Source organism: Giraffa tippelskirchi, chromosome 6 (assembly GCF_054371585.1).
Source record: "Giraffa tippelskirchi isolate mGirTip1 chromosome 6, T2T-mGirTip1v1.2.pri, whole genome shotgun sequence".
Classification (NCBI taxonomy): Eukaryota; Metazoa; Chordata; class Mammalia; order Artiodactyla; family Giraffidae; genus Giraffa; species Giraffa tippelskirchi.
The window spans coordinates 26114340-26135527 of record NC_137280.1 but is presented as its reverse complement, the minus strand read 5'-3'; the positions used below and the strand labels follow the sequence as shown (position 1 = coordinate 26135527).

The following is a 21188-nucleotide window of genomic DNA, read 5'->3' as shown; positions in this document are numbered from 1 at the left end:
GAGATGCACAGAGGATCTTTTCTGAGAAATAGTGATTGTATCCATAATTAAGCTTACTTTTATGATGAATGGTTAATTCCATTTGGGAAGAAATGGCTAGTTGGTTATCAGTCTTTCAAAACCTAAAGATTTTTCTATTGATATTTATTAAAGTTCAAAAATCAATAGAATCCATTTTCCTTCTTACTTCTGTCAGTAGAACTACTAAATTATTTAACCAAGGTCTAATTTATAACCAAAATACGTGTTAGATCTGCCTAAATGGTAGAAAAGCTCATTTAGATGGCTGGTCGTTGGAGTTGAAGAGGATTTCAAAATTCATCCAGACGAATCCTCTGAGTTGGTGTATTTGTTAGATCCCTCAGTAAAGCTGCTGCTGCTGAGTCGCTTCAGTCGTGTCCGACTCTGTGCGACCCCATAGATGGCAGCCCACCAGGCTCCCCCGTCCCTGGGATTCTCCAGGCAAGAGTACTGGAGTGGGTTGCCATTTCCTTCTCCAATCCATGAAAGTGAAAAGTGAAAGCGAAGTCGCTCAGCCATGTCCGACTCTTAGCGCAGTAAAGCATGTGGCAATAATAAGATGATACTCAGTTCTTCTGATTTCTGTTTCATCACTCCTTATCTGTAGTGAATTCTCTCTTTTTTTCTTTTGGTACTACTGCTGCCACATTCAAAATAATATCAGTGAGCTCTGGGAAACATCACATTAAATGATTCACTTGTGTATACAGATGCCCTGAAATACAGTCAGCCGAGGGACAATCCTTGAGTCCTTAGGAGTATTAGGAGTTTGGCTGACAGCAAACCCTATCCTATTTTTCAGTTACAAGAGGTGCACTGAAGCTTGTTATTTCTATGTCATGCAGCTCATGAAATAGTGATAGCCTAAGTCAATCAAAGATTGAGCATTAACATAATGCTAGTTTCAGTACATGGGTAGTTAATGCTGTATTTAGAGAAAGGAAAATGCTTATCTCGATTATTTCAATTCTGTTGACATAAAAGGATAATTTTATGAAGATGCTGCAAGGATAGTAAGAATGCTTATGCAGTAAATGCAATGTTTACTATGAAGATATTAGATATGTTGAAAATTAATTTAGCAACAAAATATAGCTTCTATGAAAAATATGTAGAAAGTTTCTTACTTTATATGGCTTTATGAGTGATGGGAAAGCTCCTGGTCCCTAAACTATTTTTCTCGTGAGAATTTTCCTGTATGTGAAATTTCACTGCTAAAAAGTATTGATTTACTTTTAACTTACTATTCTCTATTAAAATGAGATTGTTTCTTTCTAAGATGGTACCTGAATAATGCAGAAGAGAAACAAAAGAAAACCAAACCTTAAACTCTAATTCACACAAAGGTGCTCATTCAAAGAAAAGGCACATTCTAGGAAGTAGGGAATCTACTCTATTAGGGCACTGGACAGAAATAAAGGAGAAAGAAATTTTACTACATCCCTGATGTCTTGCATTAGCCTCACACTCGATTCATCCTCCACTTGAATTGATGCACTTCAGTTCAGTCGCTCAGTCGTGTCCGACTCTCTGAGACCCCATGAATTGCAGCACGCCAGGCCTCTCTGTCCATCACCAACTCCCGGAGTCTACCCAAACCCATGTTCATCGAGTCGGTGATGCCATCCAACCATCTCATCCTCTGTCGTCCCCTTCTCCTCCCGCCCCCAATCCTACCCAGCATTAGGGTCTTTTCCAATGAGTCATGTTCACTTTCTCCTCATTGAGTGAACATGTCACAACCTTCGCATGAGGTGGCCAAAGTATTGGAGCTTCAGCTTCAACATCAGACCTTCCAATGAACAGCCAGGATTGATCTCTTTTAGGATGGATTGATTGGATCTCCTTGCAGTCCATGAAAATATCAAGAGTCTTCTCCAACACCACAGTTCAAAAGCATCAATTCTGCGGCGCTCAGCTTTCTTCACCGTCCAACTCTCACATCCATACATGACCACTGGAAAAACCATAGTCTTGACTAGACGGACTTTTGTTGGCAAAGTAATGTCTCTGCTTTTAAACATGCTATCTAGGTTGGCCATAACCTTCCTTCCACTAGTGATATGTATTATAGTGGCTATTCTTCTTGACATATGGCTTTACTCCTATAAAGCTCATTGTTCTCCTCCTTTCTCCTTCCCCTCCTTCTGTTTTTTTGTGTTTTTTTTTTTTTTTTTTTTTTGTTGTTTGTTCCTTTGCTTGTTTTGGCTGGGGCTTGTGGCATGTGGGATCTTAGTTCCTCAGCCAGGGACTGAACCCATTCCCCATGCATTGGGAGCATAGAGTCTTAACCACTGGACAGCCAGGGAGGACCTCCTTCTCCTTTTTATCTTTATTTGGGTAAGAGCTGATGAACCTGGACCAGTCTCAAAGTATCATACACACATGTAAAAGTCTGTACTATAACTGTTCCAGTCTGAGATCTTCTTATCCTTTTTTTTTTTTTTTTTAATTTCAGTCTGTAGAAATAGAGTCTGATTTCTCTCTCCTTTATTACTCTCTAAATTGTAATATTAGGAAGAATATCTCATTTCTAAGATACCTTTCATTTAGACTCCCACATTGAACTACAACTTTCTCCTCATTGAGTGAACATGTCACAACCTCAGTAATCATAATGTATAGTGTATTACTGTAACTGTTGCTTTATTAACTCATTTGGGCATCATTTATTTATTGAGCAATGTATCAATAAGTGTCTTATAGGAAATAAACATTCTAGGTATCTTGTTCAGTCACAATTTTACAGAGGTAATTGTTTAGATAATACAGGAGCTGGAAAGATAAAGAGGAGATGGTGAAGTGCCATAAAGAACAGCAACTGAGAGGATAGTTAACATCCAGGATAGGATAGACAGTGAAATGAAATAGTACTACTAAGGACTCAGAAGCCAGACCATCTGTAACAATATAGGAACTCCCAGGAAGGAGTTGCACAAGCAACCAGGCGAACAAAGAACATGCACTCACTGCAGAAAAATCAACTTGGGGGAGCTGAAGAAACAGGAATACCCTGTCTTCGCCCCTCCTACCTTTCATTGTCGAACAGTCCCTTGACACCTAAATAGTGCCTCACTGAGCAAAACAAAAAGAAACAAACAAAAAACACTAGAAAATAGATTTTCAGGAGAACAGTAAGGAATTGAAATTCAAGTAATAAAAACTGGTTCAAATTTCAACTATATACCAGGCCCTCTTTTAAGTGTTAATAACAGGAATTTAACAATAAACAAAATCAACTAATTCCCTGTCCTTGGGAGGATTATATGTACCAGTTACTTAAAATTACTGTAAATATACCAATATACTTTAAAAACACTAATACATTAAACCTTATAAAACTCTATGGGGTGAATATTACTGACTCTCCCAATGAGATGAGAAATGGAAAGACAGGGAGGTAGAAGCCCTTCAGGCACAAATCACAGAGCCAGGATTCTAACCAAGCATTCAGGCTCAGGGTACCTTCTCCTTAATTCTAATCTATCTTTTCATGCTTATAGTTCCTATCCTTTCTTCATATCATAAATAAAGATAACCATAACATTGAAGAAAATTTTAAAAATCTTACAGGGTTTACACATTAAAATTTAGAATATTTCAAACACTTAGCATAAATTTGTTCATTACCCCCAATATAAAAATCATTTCAAACATAAGTGGATGGCCATGCATCCATGCATTATTAATGTTGCACAAAAGCATACTGAATTTTATGAGCAATAAAATAGAGAACTTTTAGGGAATGTTTCTACACCTCAGTTTTTAGAATTTTCAGATGGTGACAACAAAGAATCAGAACCAGAAAACAGTACTGTAAATTAAATATTACCTGGAGACAGGGGGCACCATAAGGGCGATGAGAACATTTGAATATAGACTATGAACTTAGCCTACTTTACAATTTCTCCATGGCTACACAAAATCAAAGAAAGCTAATAGAGGGATTTTCTAAATTACTGAGAGCAGCATTCCCAGTGCTTGCTTCAAGGCACCAAAGAATTCACCAGAAGAGTCTGTGCTATGACTTCCTTTGTAAATGTGTTGATGTGAAAGCATTTTGATGGAGAATACATTTTACCTCTTTCCCCCTTATGCATTCAGAGGATCAGAGATAACATTTGTGGAAGCATCATTTATTGTGCAGTATTTCACATAGAACAATAAAACAAACAAAAAATGTTTCTTCATAAAAGACTGAGACATTGTGATGGTAGCCTCTTTCCTCTTTCCATTGTTCTTACAAGAATACTTGCTGTGTCTTGTCCCAAGTGAGTGGCAAATCTCCTGGTTTAAAATTATACGGATGCAGGTCATAATGACTGACTACATGATCTTTGATTCTTTTTCACTTAAAAACAACTCCTAGAGTTTAAAACAATTGAAATGTAAACTGATGCTTGTGGAATCCCTGCTGCTCTTTGTGAATGATGTATGAAATGAAAATACCTACCTAGTGCAGGGAATACTGACATCATGTAATTATAGCCATGCCGGCCAGCAGTCCATTTAGTCAGAATGCCACTAGAAAAAGCATACCTGTTCTAAAAGTAATTCAGTCTTCATGAAGAATACTATATGATGAGAGCCTTAGGTATGCAGTCTAAACTTTTATTTTTCTAGTCTCATTGCTCGGCTACAAGGTTTATGTTAAAAAGTCATTCACATCCCAAATTCTTTCCTATCCTAATTTCAAATAGGTATAATAATAAATTTCTTAAAATATTGAAATTCTAGTTATCTACCTACAGGTTGTCACATAAAAGAAATTTTCTACAACCTATTCAACTGTTTGCGGAACTCTCCTTTCATTAATAGTAAGAGCAAACTAAAGAGTAAAAAGAGAACAGAGGACTGACCATAATAACTGTGCTGAAACAAATCTGAGGCTTCATTTATTTTTCTAAAGACAAACAAGGTGGGTCTGCTATCCACAACCAAGAATTATTTACTGCAAATATTCTGCAAACATATTTTTGTTTTAAGTATTTGAGCATATCTAAATATTCCTTAAAATAAATTATACACAAGTAAAATATTTCTCATAATTCTGTGGTAGAATTGAACTCTTTATATTGGCACACTATATATCCATGCTATAAATTAATGATACTGATAACAAAAAAAAACACAAAAATATATACAGACTTTAAATACTCAAATCTATCTTTATAAGCAGCCATCCTTGGAGTCTATGAATTTATTAAAATAATGTGATCACTGAACTTAAGTTTGATATTGCCTTCAGACTTGTGAAACTCATAGGACTTAATACATTTTTTAGTACAGGAAAATCTTTTAACTTTTTAATAATATATTTAGTTAAGGGTCACTAAACATTGGAGAGATTACAAAAGTCAACATCAGGGAGCGTGTCTTTTATTAGCTTTAAAACTTCATAGCAAATTAATTTATGACATGTTTCACCTTTAATTATACACTGAAGTACAGTGACTTTTACCTCCAGAACTGGTACTCAGATTTCAACTCACCGAGACACTCTGGACTTTGCAATGCCGGGGCAGAGAGTCCATAAGCCACATTTCTGTTCTGTCTGCTGCCATTTGGTCAGGCTCATGTAGAGTGGGTACAAGAGGGAAGAGAAAAAGCTAGAGGGAGAACAGACTCTCTGTTTTCTACCTGTTGACTTTTCTCTATTTGCTTTCTATTTTGATTCACAACTGTGACACACAGTGTACAATTTGTTCCAGTAAAAACGTGATTCCTTTTCTAAAAACAGTCAACAAAACCATTCTTATCATACTTTCAGAGATGCAAGCATTCATGGAAAACTGAATGAGATTCAATTAAGAATTGATATGTTAATATGTAAAATGTCTAGTCCCATCCATGGGTCCTTCTGCTGGGTTTGAGAAGACAGTACCAGCTGAGTGGTACCTTCTTATTAGGAGTTTGAGTTCTAGCCTTATGTGGCTTCTGCTCTAATCTTTTAAGTTTTAATTATCCCCATCTTCTCTTTGTTCCACCAGACCTAGGTGGGTAGCTACCTCTTACAGTTGGTACCTCCATGTACTTCATATTTCTTTTTAATGCCTTGTCTTCAATGATAATTGTGAACTATTCTCCCATCCTTGTACATTTTTGTAATTCTTCCCATTAGGTGGAGTTTACTCCCCCTCCTGTTGGATCTGAATTGGCACTGCAACATGCCTTGACCAATAGCATGTGACAGAAATGAAGCCTGGCGACTTTATACCTGCTCATTTGAAGCTTTACCATGTAAGAAGTACAACTATGCTGCTTTGAGAGAAGCAGACTCTGACATTTCAGCTACCCTGAGATGTCAGAGACATTCTGAGCTGTTAGGACTGATTAGCTGTAGCTGTGCTCCCAGATGTATGAAGTTGTATGAATTATCCCAGTTGGACCATTTGGAATAGAGAACAGACCAGATGATCCCTGGCAACCAACAGAATCATGAGAAAAAATAAATCATGATTGTTTTAAGTCATTAGGTAAAGGAGTAGCTGGTTACATAGTAGCATATAATTGATAAAGCCTTTTTAGTACTTTAAGAACTAACCTTTATGATAAATGTTGTCTGTTAAAATAACTGTTATACAGTTTCCGTCTCCTAGTTGGACCATAACAGATTCAAACATAAATACTGAAAGCAATAAAATAACCTGTTCAGAATGTGATTATATGGTTTGCCAGTGTTTTCTACATGCTAAACTGGCATTTTAAAAATAATCTTAATTCCAAGCCATCAAGAAAATAATTATAACAGGAGTCTGATTTTCAGAAAAATTTAAAGAATTCATTAAACAGGATAACAATGAGATAGACTACAGCTACTTTTGAAGAAACAGCAAAATGTTATGAAAGGAAATGTTTGGTATATAACTACACAGTTACTATTTGTCATCTTAAAATTATTGTACTGGTCCCCGATGATATATTAAACAGAATCACATTCAGGTCACTTTATATATTCTCTTCAGATAAATACATGAAAGCTAATACTATGCTACTGTAGAAAGTAACTATTATGAGGTATTAAGAGCATTCTTGGTTGTAGGGTAAAATACTATGTCAGTGTGAGGTGCCATGAATGAATAATAATTATGGCAGTGAGTGTAATTTGTGCAAGTTAATGGATAAACTGTAACTATAATGGGTTTAAAACACTGAGTTTTAAATTTGGCTTATGCAAAGTGATCAATGAGAAAAGATATTAGGAAGTTTTTAATAGTAAATGGCCATATAACAGGAACATTTTACTTTTCAAAGCATTTCAACAGAGAAGCTTATGATATTAAAGGAGATTGTCTTCCACAGGCAGATTTGAGCAGGATTTAGCATAATGTTCTTGGGATCAGGTACTCTCATGACCATCAAGACATAGAGAGAAAACATATTGCCAGGAACCACATAATATCAATTTATGCCTGTCAGAGCATTCTATCAAGGCAGGATTTTAGTACATCAAGATGGATAGAAGACCACCAAATCTGCAAGTCTAAGGAGTATTTGAGCATGCAAAAATGTGGAAGGAATGAATCTCCAAACTTTACCCTCATGAATCTTTAATAATAAACACAAGGCCTATAACAGCAGTGGTATATGGTGTTGCTTTCTTTTTCCTTTCAGTGAATTTTACTAATATCCTCAGGTGAAAAGAGCTGAAACAACATTGTCCTGCTATGATTTTAACCTACACATCCCATATAAAAGCAACTTATACTCTTGTTTGAATATATGTAATATTTGAAATAAAGTTTCATGTATATTTGTCTCTGCAACATCCTAAAACTGGGAATACTATGATTTTCCTCCAGTAAGTATACAAAAAGTGTGTGTGTGTGTGTGTGTGTGTGAGGTGTAATTAGAAATAAATAGCTGATAAACAGAAGGAAGTAACTCCCACTTCTGTAAAATAGTATTGAAAGAAATGTGTATGTGGGTAGGCCACTAGATAAGACACAGAGAGGACAATAAAGCTAGTCAAATGCCTGTTTAAGTAAAAGTTCCACACATGAAAAAAAAAAAGTGCAGCAAGCGATCTGTATTTTTGTGAAAGTTACTGGTTAATAACATTTATATGGTGCCTACTCTCTGCCAGGCATTGTTCCAAATTCTTTATATACATCAAGTGAATCAGTCCTCACAACATTATTATTTACTATAATTTTATAGATTAAGAAACAAATAGTAAGTAATATCACTACTCAAAGCATATAGCTAATAAATGATACAGACAAGATTTATGTATACATAACCAAGTTTTGTATATACTTACTGTGACTATGGTTAAAATTATGCTATTTTTGCTAAAACATGGGTGATTGAGAAAGTTTTGCCATCAAAATAATAAATCAAATTATATAAAAGATGTTCTGCAATGCTTAACTTGCATAACAAGTCAATAAAAACCTATTTGCTCAAGTTCACTGTAAAAGGAGAATGGTGGCTACCAAAGGAAGAACTGGCATTTTTCATATGTATTAAAAAGTACACATTTATATAAATAACATAGAAAGAAGACATTTTACAGTGAACACATATTGTCTCCAACATTGTAGGGCAAGCACTCTATAACTCAGTAGTTTTCCACATTGTCGGCCTGGGCTTCCTAAGGTAAAAACTAGACAATAAACAGTTCCAGATTATTATCCTTCTGGTGTGCATGCATCATCCTAGGTACTGCCAGTTCAAAGCAACCCAATGAGGCTTTAATTCAAAAGTGGGCAGCATGAAGTTGTAGCTGCATATTCTAGCAAGCGTGTGGGAGAGGTGTAACAATCTCAGGGTGGAATAGGTGGTTTAATTTACTATCTTGCTGTGGTTTGAAACTTAAGTTACTCCTAAGTGTTTGGTGTTTGCATAAATGTTTTGGCATATACAGGATTGGTTAACATTTTAAAATCTTTTTGTTATCAGATAGATTCCCAAGGATTACTTACTATGGGAATACTAAGGTACCTGGGATATTTAAATATTTTCATAAATGTCTTATTTCTACAACTCTGATTGGCTTTGAATGTCTTGCATACTGCCTTACCTTCAAAAGCATTATCATTAAAAAATGTAAATCTGATGGATGAAAATTGCTATCTTACACTTAATGCTTTTTAAATTTATTTATATTTTATTTGCATTCATATTTTATTATCATATGTATTTTATTTTTAGTCTTCTGTTGACGTCCTCTAAGTATTTTGATTGTATTTTAACTTTTTTCTCATTTAGGTTTGCAAGCTATAAATATGTCAAATATATTAACTCTTGTTTCATATTGGTTAAAGTTATGTTTTTGTTTTCAGAAAAAAATTATAATTATGCTTGTTGATGACAATAATTTTGATTAGTGTTTTACTTTATATGCACAACATTCCCTGACAGTGGAGAAACAACTTTGGTTATTCATATTTTATTTTTGAAAGTGCTTATTTTGTTCAGATGTAAACAATGGTTTCAGAATTCAAAGGCCAGAATATGCAAAAAAAAAAAAAAAAAAAGATTAGGTACTGAAAGCTTACCCTTACATATATATAAGTGCAAATGATATATGTTAAAGTTTAAAAACATGATTTTATTGATTAATTCACAAATATGTATTAAGTACTATTTATGCTCAGTTTTTTACTGGCAACACGAAAGATACAAGTGAATTACAATGAAATTTTTCTTAAGGCACTTGTACTTGGTAAACAAATAATACTTTAAAATAATTAATAGTTTTAAAAATATTACTTGAAAATATCTATATTGTTTTATCACCATAAAACATGCAATTAGTGAAATCAATGCCAGTTTTTTTTTTTAGTGGGCTTTCTTTTGTCAGAAATGTTGCTACAGTACTTTCTACTCAACAAATATATCAACAATTCTAACAAGGGGAATTACATGGAATTCCTGAAACAGGAAGAACAAAGAAAAAGAAAAAAACAATGAAAAAATAATGAAGTATCTTGTGCAGATGGATAAAAAGAAGTCTGCTCAGAGGAAGTACTGAATTCTAAATTATAAAACTTAATTGTTACAACACAGTCTGGTTCACATGGGCTGGCACTAATAAACAATGACCTGATTAAAAGAGATAGGTGTGTGACGTTGGGTCTTCCATGAGAAAATGTTTATCAGCATGAGATGAGTATCTAAGGAATATCACATTGAAATCTGTCAAAGGTGATGTGGGAAATCTTAGAATTGAAAAGTTAGGTAATGGAATCGGTGATACTTACTCTTTTTCTCAGAATTGAGACAAAGTAATTTGCTGTCTTGATTATAACTTTCAAATTTTACTAGTCAGAATGTACAAACTAAAAATAAATGAAGCTGACAGTTTGATCAAGATGTGGATTATGCTAGAGAAGTGGAATGTGGAAAACTTTGTGGCTGATAAGCATTCTAAATGTAGACCAAACAATATGTGCATTTTCTTTGCCTTTTTGTTAGTTATAATACAGTTTTTGTCCTCTTTCCTTGTGAAAACAGGAAAGGGCATTTCCTTCATATTGTCTAATAAACGTAACTGGGAGCATCAATTTTACAGTGGCTACAGTAGGTGTTTTGAAGTGTTTTGTGCATTTTAATGAAAACCTCAAGGGCTGCACATTTATTCTCCTTAGAAAGAGTTTTAAAATCTATATAGGAATTTGGTGTGCTTTACTTTTGTATGGGCAAGAGAATGTAGGGAAAGGATCATCTACAATTTGGCATGTTTATCAGGTAGGGTCCAATTTGAAATTGATGCTATAGGAATATAACAATGCAAACTATTATGCAACAATGATGAACAAAAATGCCTGGTACATTGCATACTATTTATAAGAGGAAAATGAAATGGTTTTGTGACTGCATAATTAAGAAATAACATTGAAGCAAATATTCCAAATGAAGACTTGTAAAATGAGTTTTCTTTAGTTGTCCATCAATTAACACACATCATTATAAAGGATAAAACTACTAATCTTAATTCTGAATTTCACTTATGTTAAATATATTCTAAATTTTCTGTATATTCCCTCCAACAAGCAAGCATCCAAATTTTCATTTTATTCTACTATATATATTTTTTATTTGATTACTGGAGAATCTATCCATTTTTGCCATGCAATCAAAAATCTGAATAACTGATGGCAGGATCTGAATAACAAATGACAGATTTCATTTTTCCAAATATTTAAATCTATACCAAAAATAACAAATACAGAAGATGAGTAAAAAATCAACTTTTAAAAAGTTTAGCAATAAATACCCTTCTTCTAAACTTCTAGTCATAACATTCACTTGACACATAATTATGTCTTACCTTATTTTCAGTCAATTGGCAAATATTCTGAGTAGTTACTCTATAAAAATGACCACGTGGACATAAACACAAGTTAAAAATTGTTTCCCACTTACTCTTATTTCCTTCAGATGATCATTCTCCATCGAAGTATATGTTGTAAACATTTTATTTTTCCCCAAATAGTAACTAAACAACTGCTATATCTCACAGTAGAAACTAAAATAATTCGTTTTATAACAAGACAAATAAGGAGTCACAGGGTCTTAAATACAAATATTGGTATATATGTGGGTTAGACAGTTCTTGTCAGTTAACATGATGGATTTCAGCCAGGTAAAATGAAACACATGCATTTGGTAAAGAACTAATTGTTTTGAAATTTATAGGCAGCAAGTTGGAATTCAGAGACTCAATCTATTTGATCAACTAGAATATATTTAAACTAAAATTGTAATGTTACTTTTTATTCCCCCAAATAGTGGTTATTTACTTTTTAACACACTTTTATCTTTTGTGTTACTGTTTGAGAAATCAAATCGAAGAATATTACCATCTAGGTATGAGTTTATTTTGTTTTAAAAATGTAACGAAAGTGTATTGCTCTGTCTAGCATGTATTAACTTCCTAAATGTGCTGTTAAATTTCCCTCTTATGATTTAACTATGGTTATAAATTATTTTGGTTACATCCTGCACCATAACAAACAAGTCTAAGATGTAACGGCTTAAAATATGGGCTGAAAAAATACCCACAGCCTGTGGCCTTGATTGTAAGCCTGCAAGTTAAGCATGATTTTCATACTTTTAAAGGTTTGTAAGGCCAGGGACCATATGTAGACCACAAATCCTAAAACATTTAATATATGACCCTTTGCAAAAATGGTTGCCAATATCTAGCTTAAACCACCATTTTGTTATGTCACAATCTGAATGGGGCTCAGCTGATTGAGTCACTAATCTCACTTCAGGTATCTCAAGTGGTTGCAGTCAGAATGGGAGCTGGGATTAAAGCTGAAGCTGGTTAATTATAATCTTGTACTTTTCCAAGTGGCTCTTCTCTAGTTGATACCTCATCATCCAGGACCTCTCTACATGGGTAGACTGAATTTCCCGCCTGATGTTTTGCAGCCACAAGAGTATAGAAGAGGAAGCTGCCTTAATGATATATTTTGGGGGGGGTGGGGATGGGGATGGTTGGAGACCTTCCCTGTACTCCTTTTTTCCCCATTGGTCATTTTAAATACGGCAGTATGTACATGTCAATCCCAAACTCTCTACCCCTCACCCACACCCTTCACCCCCTGGTAACCATAATTTCATTTTCTAGGTCTGTGAGTCTGTTTCTGTTTTGTAAATAAGTTGATTTGTATCATTTTCTTTTTTAGATTCTGCATGTAAGCAGTATCATGTGGTATTTTTTTCTTTGACTTCTCTCAGTATGACAATCTCTAGGTCCATCCATGTTGCTGCAGATGGCATTGTTTCATTCTTTCTAACTGTTGAGTAATATTTCATTGTATCTATGTACCACCTCTTTATCCATTCCTCTTTCAATGGACATTTACGTTGCTTCCATGTCTTGGCTACTGTAAACAATGCTGCAGTGAACACTGGGGTGCATATAACCTTTGGGACCATGTATTTCTCCAGATATATGCCCACGAGTGAGACTGCTAGATTATCTGGCAGCTCTCTAGTTTTGTAAAGAACCTCCATACTGTTCTCCACAGTAGTTGTACTAATTTACATTCTCACCAACAGTGAAAGAGGGTTCCATTCTTTCCACTCTCTCTCCAGCATGTATTGTTTGTGGATTTTTTGATAACAGCCTTTCTGACTGGTGTGAGGTGATATCTCATTGTACTTTTCATTTCCATTTCTCTAGTAATTAGCAATGTTGAACATCTCTTCGTGTGTCTGTTGGCCATTTGTATGTCTTCTTTGCAGAAATGTCTGTTTAGGTCTTCTACCATCTTTTGACTGGGTTGTTCGTTTTGATGATATAAAGCAGCCTGAGATATTTGTCAATTTGGGAGACTAATCTCTTGCAGGTCACATCAGCTGCAAATATTTTCTCCTAATCTAACTTAATGCTCTTAATGCCTGGGCATTAATGCCTTCCAGAATGCCACGTCCTCTGCATTCTATTTATCAAATTAGTCACAATTCTAGCCTGAATTTAAGTGGAAAGACATTAAGTTCCATCTCCCAATTTACAGACTGCTACTGCTAAGTCGCTTCAGTCGTGTCCGACTCTGTGCGACCCCATAGACGGCAGCCCATCAGGCTCCGCCGTCCCTGGGATTCTCCAGGCAAGAATACTGGAGTGGATTGCCATTTCCTTCTCCAGTGCATGAAAGGGAAAAGTGAAAGTGAAGTCGCTCAGTCGTGTCCGACTCTTAGCGACCCCATGGACTGTAGCCTACCAGGCTCCTCCGTCCATGGGATTTTCCAGGCAAGAGTACTGGAGTGGGGTGCCATTGCCTTCTCCGACCACTTAACCTAGTCATTCTCAAATATCTAGGGGGTGGGGAAGGGAGCACCCCATCTTCCAACCATGGACTTTCTCAAAATACATGCTATCCCCTAGGGATTTGGACACATTTCCTAGAATGAGGGGGATTCCATACCACTGAGGGAACCGTCAGAAGTGTGGGAGTGGAAAAAAAGTTGGGAATCCTGACATAACCAAACGTGCATGATGCAAGAGGAGAGATTATCAGTAGTGTCACTCATTGGCTAAAACTGTCTAAGGGATTCAGAATACTCCTATGTTCTCCATGTCACTTGGTTGGCCCATAGCAACATGCTGGTTGTTGTTCAGTTGCTAAGTCGTGTCTGACTCTTTGTGACCCCATGGACTACATGTAGCACGCCAGGCTTCCCTGTCCTTCACTATCTTCCAGAGTTTGCTCAGATTCATGTCCATTGAGTCGGTGATGCTATGGAACCATCTCATCCTCTATCACCCGATTCTCCTTTCACCTTCAATCCTTCCTAGCATCGTGGGGGAAAGACTAAAATACCCATAGTAGACAGAGTTCTAAGATGGTCTCCAAGATTCCCAGCCCCTGGTATAATCCCTGGTATAACTGCACATCTTGCATAATCCCTCCCCTTAAGTGTAGATGAGACCTATGAATAGAGACTTCCCTGGTGGCTCAGACAGTAAAGAATCTGCCTCCAACGTGGGAGATCTGGGTTCGATCCCTGGGTCAGGAAGATCCCCTGGAGAGGGGAATGGCAACCCACTCCAGCATTCTTGCCTGGAGAATTCCATGGATGGGGTAGCCTGGCTGACTACAGTCTATCATTTGCTTATTGTGAGGGTCAGGCATTTTGAAACCATTCACCTCCAGGACTTAACAATTTATTTCCTTCCATGTGCCAAGTATACCCATTCCCTTGTGTGTGTGCATGTGTGAGGGCTCAGTCATGTTGGACTCTTTGTGATCTCATGGACTGTAGCCCGCCATGGTTCTCTGTTCATGGGATTCTCCAGGGAAGAATGCAATTTCCTCCTCCAAGGGATCTTCCTGACCCAGGAATTGAATCCATGTCTCCTGTGTCTCCTGCACTGGCAGGCCTACTCTCTACCACTGAGCCACCTGGGAAGCCCCTAGGCCCCAAAAGTATCGTCCTTTTACAGTATCAGCTTGAACTCTAGAAATCCCTACTTTAAAACAGGAACAGTGTGGATGAGGCTCCTCTGGTGTGATTTCTCTGTTTTACCTCCTTGGATATTGACATTTTTGAGCTAGGGACTTTTGAAATAGGGACAGGTTTTCTGTACTCCATTCACCCAACATACAACAGTGAACAGGGACAAATAATCCATAGTAGGCTCTCACTCAAGTAAGTGGAAAGTAGTAGGAAGAGAGGAATAAGCATCTCAAAGCCAACTGGATATATATATATATATATATATATATATATATATACATATATATATTTCCTTGATTAGAACTTCCAGCTCCTTTGAAGTGGCTCCCCACAGATGTTGGTTTCAATCTCCAGCCCTTACTTTGTCCTCTGAGTTAACTTCACTTTTGTCTAAGAAATGACTCATGTTGCATCTCATTAACTTCTTCAGCCTGCATCCTGCTTATAGATTTGGTCCCAGGACAACTTTTGCCATTATGAACTTCATCTATTCCTTTCAGTATAAGGTGGTATAATTCCTTTAACAATAAGTGTCAAATTATAATAAAATTATTTAGATTAAAAATACCACTCATTTCTTCCAAAGGTGAAACCTTCACTACCATTTTCTCCTGTGAGGCTGTTGGGGTAAAGCATCCTTAAGATTCTCAGAAACCATATTTTTGATCAAGAGGTCTTTTATGTCTAGGTGAAAATGTTTAGAAATAACAATATTTTTTTTATGTTTAACAAAGGAGTGTACACTAATCCTTGATTTAAAATTTATCTCAAGGTTGAGTTTTACTGGCAATGGCCTAGATTTGACCTTTGCTCTGGGGCTATTGCCTACTTTCTATCCTTTTTGGCCTTCTAGAAAAAACTGAAAATAAGACAAAGTTTTATTTTTGAAGTCAGAACATTGTTGCTTCTTTATGTTTCCTCTCAATTATCCTGCCAAATGGAGCAGTTCCTTTTTAGCTCATCTGGCTTCTCCTATACTTTATCACTGACAGATTTTTGTTTTAAACCAAACAAAACCATAAAACAGCTTACATTCTTAACATTCTGTCTAGATATCTCATTAACCAGATCAACAAGTTTTTTAGGTTTCATCTGTCATGATGCCTTCATTGACTGCTTTGTTTACCATAACTTAGGTCCCTTTCTTTACAGCTCAAATAATTTCCTTCTTCCCTTCAATCCTAAATCTTATCAAGGAGCTTCCAGCTTTTACCCACCATGTTATCCCCAAATGAATGACACACATTGTAAGATTTTTTTTTTTTTTTTTTGGTGTGATAGCAATATGTTATTTCACTTCAATATTGTCAAGTAGCAGGTAACTTCAAATTTGGTGGCTTATTCAACAACGATTTTATTCTATTCTGTGATTCTGTGGGTTGGCCAGAATAAACTAGTATAGATTGCTTTACCTATCTGGCTTGAGTTCTCTTAAGCAGGTATAATCAGATACTGGCTGGGCTGTCTGTTGCTTCTGTACTATTCTTTTTGGTCTCTCTCTGTTGTAGCTAATCTTCCAAGACCCCATCATATGGCTCTCTTTCTAGCAGGACAACTTGGACTTCTTGGCAGCTTAGGACTCTATGATGGAGACCTTAGGCTGCGAGGTCTTCTTAAGGACTGGGTCAGAAACCGTCACAAGTAGTTCAGATTCAAGGAGAGAAGCATTCCCTCTTCTGATGGTAGACAGTGAAAGGAATGGTGGATAGGTTTCACACTGTCTTTGGAAGTCAGCTCACCCACATAAGGGGTGCTATGTGTCTTTAAAGCCAAGTTAAACTGTTGAAAACCAGGCTTTTAGTCTATTTCTACTACTTTTATTTCCATTTTAAAGAATAAAAAAAGATGCTGGCTCACCCATCTTTTCCCATGCCATAAAGAGAAACAGGATACAAGAAATAAAGTGAGGCAATGTATAAATCAGAGTATTTTTGTCAGTTTGCACCATTTTAGGAGATCACTTTTACTAGTCTAACTGGAACATTTAACTGCCATCTAGAAATTTGCAACAATACTGGAGTTTGTAACAGCTTTGGCAATATATACTATCCTTATTCCATGGGAGGACTGTATATATGAGTGATATAATAAATTTGTCTTGAAAACTTGAAACCCAGAATACTGGAAAACAAGTAAGAGCATTCAATACCACAAATGATAAAAACAGTAAAATTGAAATTTTTGGAGGATTTGGTGTCCAGAATTAGCAACATCTTAAAATGCACCATCTAAGATCCTGGCCTCTCACGCTGACAGTTACACAAATTAGACAATGAAAAGCCCAGTACTACTGAACTTTCAACATTGTGCAAATGGGGCAATATGGCTCATATAGATAGCAATCACAGCTATTTTTTATAACATCACAATTTGGTTAACTGCTCAACCTAGACGTAAATTCTAGCAGCAACATTTAATGTTCAATTACTGCATCTCTTTTGTTGATAATGAAAACAGTACTTCGTTTCTCTTTGGAGGATTATATTTGAATTATTTTGTGAACATTTGGAAAAGGGTAGACAAACCATTGAAAGAACGTATTTTTATTCTATGCCTTTCAGGGGAAGGAAATTCAGACTTCTTGTTAGTAATATTTTTAGTCATGTTGATATCTCACGTATAAATGTTACTCAGATATATTGCTGTACCATATATTATTACCAAGATGCTGGTTTCAATAAAATTCAAACTATAAGCTCTCAGAATTTGAGTTGATGCCTAGAATTAGGACATTTTATGCAACTGCATATGAAAATTATGCATAACTGCCAAGTCTAGGTTACTGCAACACCTTTTGAAACTTCTTAAATTATTGAGTTGAATATTCTCTCTCAACATCCCCTCACTGTAGTAAAAACACCTGTACAATGATTTTATATTCAGGCAATATTCCAGGTATGTTACCATTCTTAAGGTAAAAAATGTGTGAATTTATTTTAAAAATTGAGTAAAACACCTATCTTAATATAATCTCCACTTGGGTAATTACTATGTGAAGAATGTGCGTACCTTTTTTTTCTTTTTTCCAGCTCTTCTAATTTATTATGGTTGCATATTTGTATAGGTCCTAGAAGACACAGAAACTCACTCATTAGAATCCTTGCAATCTGTTAGTGTTAGTCTATGTAAAATTTACACTCCTTGCATGGAATTGATCACTGAATATATTAACTCTCTTTAGATTAGAGCAGATCAATTTTAGTATAGAGATCATTCTGTACTTTCCAAATAATTGCATTTGGTTGAATATATAAACTAAGCTTCAGAGACATATTTTTCTGAACTCCAATATGCAATAGTGCAGACGCACAGTAAACCTTGGAGTATCATACAAGCAAATTGGCTCCTGAGCAACAATAGAGCAAATGGTGACTTCTGCACTCAAAGGAGACAAGCAGATGGTGAATAATTCAGAGAGACTCAAAATATTCCAAACTTTGAAAATTGTACAAATAAATCACAAGCACAATACAAAGAGAGGTTGGCTGGTTTGGACTGTTATAACACAGTTCAAATAGCTTTATATGTGAAGAAACCCAACTTTAATCCAGGTGAATGCATGAATCACTAAAATTATAGGTGATTTAAATATATCCTTAGTCTTGTGGAAGTTCAATATACTTTAGAGTATGCTGAAAAATACCATGGCTTATGATTTCATGTTACCCTCTGGTTCCAGTTCTACTGTTCCCTTACACATTGTTGCCAAGTCTCATTTCCCTGCCCAGTACTAATTCAAATATGGAACACACAATTTTCACATGATATCTCTTATGAACTAATTAAAAAATATATGTGTATTTCTGTTACATCCAGATAGCAAAAAATACTCAAGATCTATGGGAAAATAGCACTACAATACAAATAGCAAATAAGGTTAACTTAAATGTTTGATTTTTCCTACGCTTGTTTACACACCACCTAGAATTCTCCTGGATGCCATCTCTCTCTTATGATACATTTCATACTTATCCCTTTTTATCTGCTCCTATCACTTGATATTCCTAAGACATATAGATGACTAAAAGGAAGACAACTTTAAAAAATGTGTAAAATCTGTGAAAAATATTATCCATGTAATAATGATAGCCTGGGGACAAGATCTGAGGTGTTATTCTTTGCTAAAATCAAGCTGAATTACTTAATCTATTTAAATATTAAAATATTTCAAAAATAAAATTGAAAATATGCATATAAAATGCTAAAATTAATCACAATCCAACATTGATATATAACTATAGTTAACTTTTTGGTGTATTCCTTCCTAGTCATTTGATATATGATTGTCTATCCACTCAGAGATAACCTCAACTAACATTACAGCTTATTTCTTTACAATAATTTTTATTTGCATATTTGACACTATGCAGGGAAAGAGCAACGTATTAATCTGTAAAGATTATACCTAAGTGGACCTAACTAAGAGAATATGAAAAGAGGCTTGGAGAAAAATCACAGTAGGTGGTTTATTATTCAGGCTTATTAATTAAATAAAATCTGATAATTCAAGTAACTCATATAAGCTTTAGAATAAATGGATAATTACTGATATTTCTTGGCAATTAAATTGACACTCCTGTTAATAACTAATAAGTACATTTTTAATATCCACAGTCTCTAAATGCAAATATGTCAATTATTTTTGGCTGATGATAGAACAAAAGAGTGTTTGTTCTTTTTTAAACGATCATCAGACACATGAAAATATGCCATTTGTATTGTAATTAATAAGAAAATGGCTCAAGAAAAATCTATTTTTCTGGGAAAGCATCTCAAAAGAGTCTCAACAAACTAAAATAGTGAAAGAATGACTTTTTCTTCCTAAAATCAGGAACATGACACTTCTATTCAGGATGGTACATGTGGTTCTAGCCAAAGCAAGCAGCCAATCAGGCAAGATTAAAAAAAAAAAAAAAAGTCCGCATTTAAAACTGTTTTATTCACAGGTAGTATGAACATGGATAAAGAAAATCTTAAGAATTACACTCAAAAAAATATCTATGAAAACTAATGAGCTAAGGACTCAGAATAAAGATCAATATACAAAAAGCAAAAAGCAAATGAGTTACATACACTAGCAATAAATAACCCCGCAAAAAACCGTAAAAAATGAAATTAAGAAACTAAGTATACACATTGTATCAAAAAGAATACTTAGAATTATGACAAAAGAAGTGTAAAAAGACACACACAAAACCACAAAATTTTTGAGGTGATTAAAAAAAAAAATCTAATTACCAAAAAATATTGTGTCCACTCTTTCAGAAGCTCATGGTAATTAAGTCTAAGCAGAATATTTCAAAAGTTACAAAATATTACTAAAATACGTAAAGCAAAAGTACAAAAAGTAAAAAAAAAAAGCCTTAAAAAAAAAAAAAGAACTTTCACTGCCTGACTTCAAAAGTCAGTATAAAGAGGTATGGCATTAGCAACAGTGGCAGTGTAGGTATTTTCAGGGCTCATTTCTCCACAAAAAACAGGGGGGAAATGAGCAAAAAGTGTCAGAAACAACTTGTGGGAACTCTGGAAAACAGTGGGAGGTTTACAGGAACCAAGTGAAGGCCATATCAAATAAAAGCCACAAGAACATTTACTTGTGCTGAGCCACCGGACGCCCCAACTTACCAGCGGCCTCGAAAAAAGGCAGCCCAGATTCCCAGCATGCGGCCGGGCTCCACACCGAGAGCAGACCTTCTCGTGAAACTGCATCAGCTTTTCCAGAAGTTGCCGGAAGAACTGCTCTCTTACAGGGAAACTGGAACTCTCTGTGAGAGGAAAAGTTTCTATGTAGCGGGTGTCCTCGAAACATTGAAAGACAAATGAATAAACCTCTCTGCGATCTGGGACAAAAGATTCCCAGCGAAGAAAACAGGAATCTTGCAGGACTCTGAGAGGAAAAAGCTGAATATACTGTTTCTTTCGGTGAAGCGGGCTATGAGCAATCGCCCGCACACAAGGGCTGCAAAAGCCACGCGCATGCTCAAGACTAGGCGCATGCTCAGACAAGACCTGGGGGGAACCCTGGCGCTTTCATCCTGGCCTGATCTTCCCTCACAAGGCGGGAAATTGCGTGCCACCGACTGGAGCGGTAAGAGGCCTTGTAAAGCATCAGAAGAACAACTTGGTACAGCCAATCTGCAAGGACAGGAAAGGTATGTATTTTCTTACTTTTTGTTCCAGGCGTTTATGGAACCTCTGTTAACACGGCAGCTTGTATCTGTTGCAGAGTTTTCTTTTGTTCCAGG

At 35.7% G+C, this 21188-nt stretch overlaps 1 long non-coding RNA gene across 1 annotated transcript; it reads right to left on the bottom strand.

Moving 5' to 3' along the window:
* Positions 1 to 17953: 17953 nt before the first annotated feature.
* LOC145508944 (uncharacterized) lies at positions 17954 to 20923 on the bottom strand. The gene is made up of 2 exons (XR_014055705.1): positions 20569 to 20923; positions 17954 to 18010 (listed from the first exon to the last, which is right to left on the bottom strand). It is a non-coding gene; the product is annotated as an uncharacterized LOC145508944 (long non-coding RNA).
* Between the last annotated feature and the right edge of the window lie 265 nt (positions 20924 to 21188).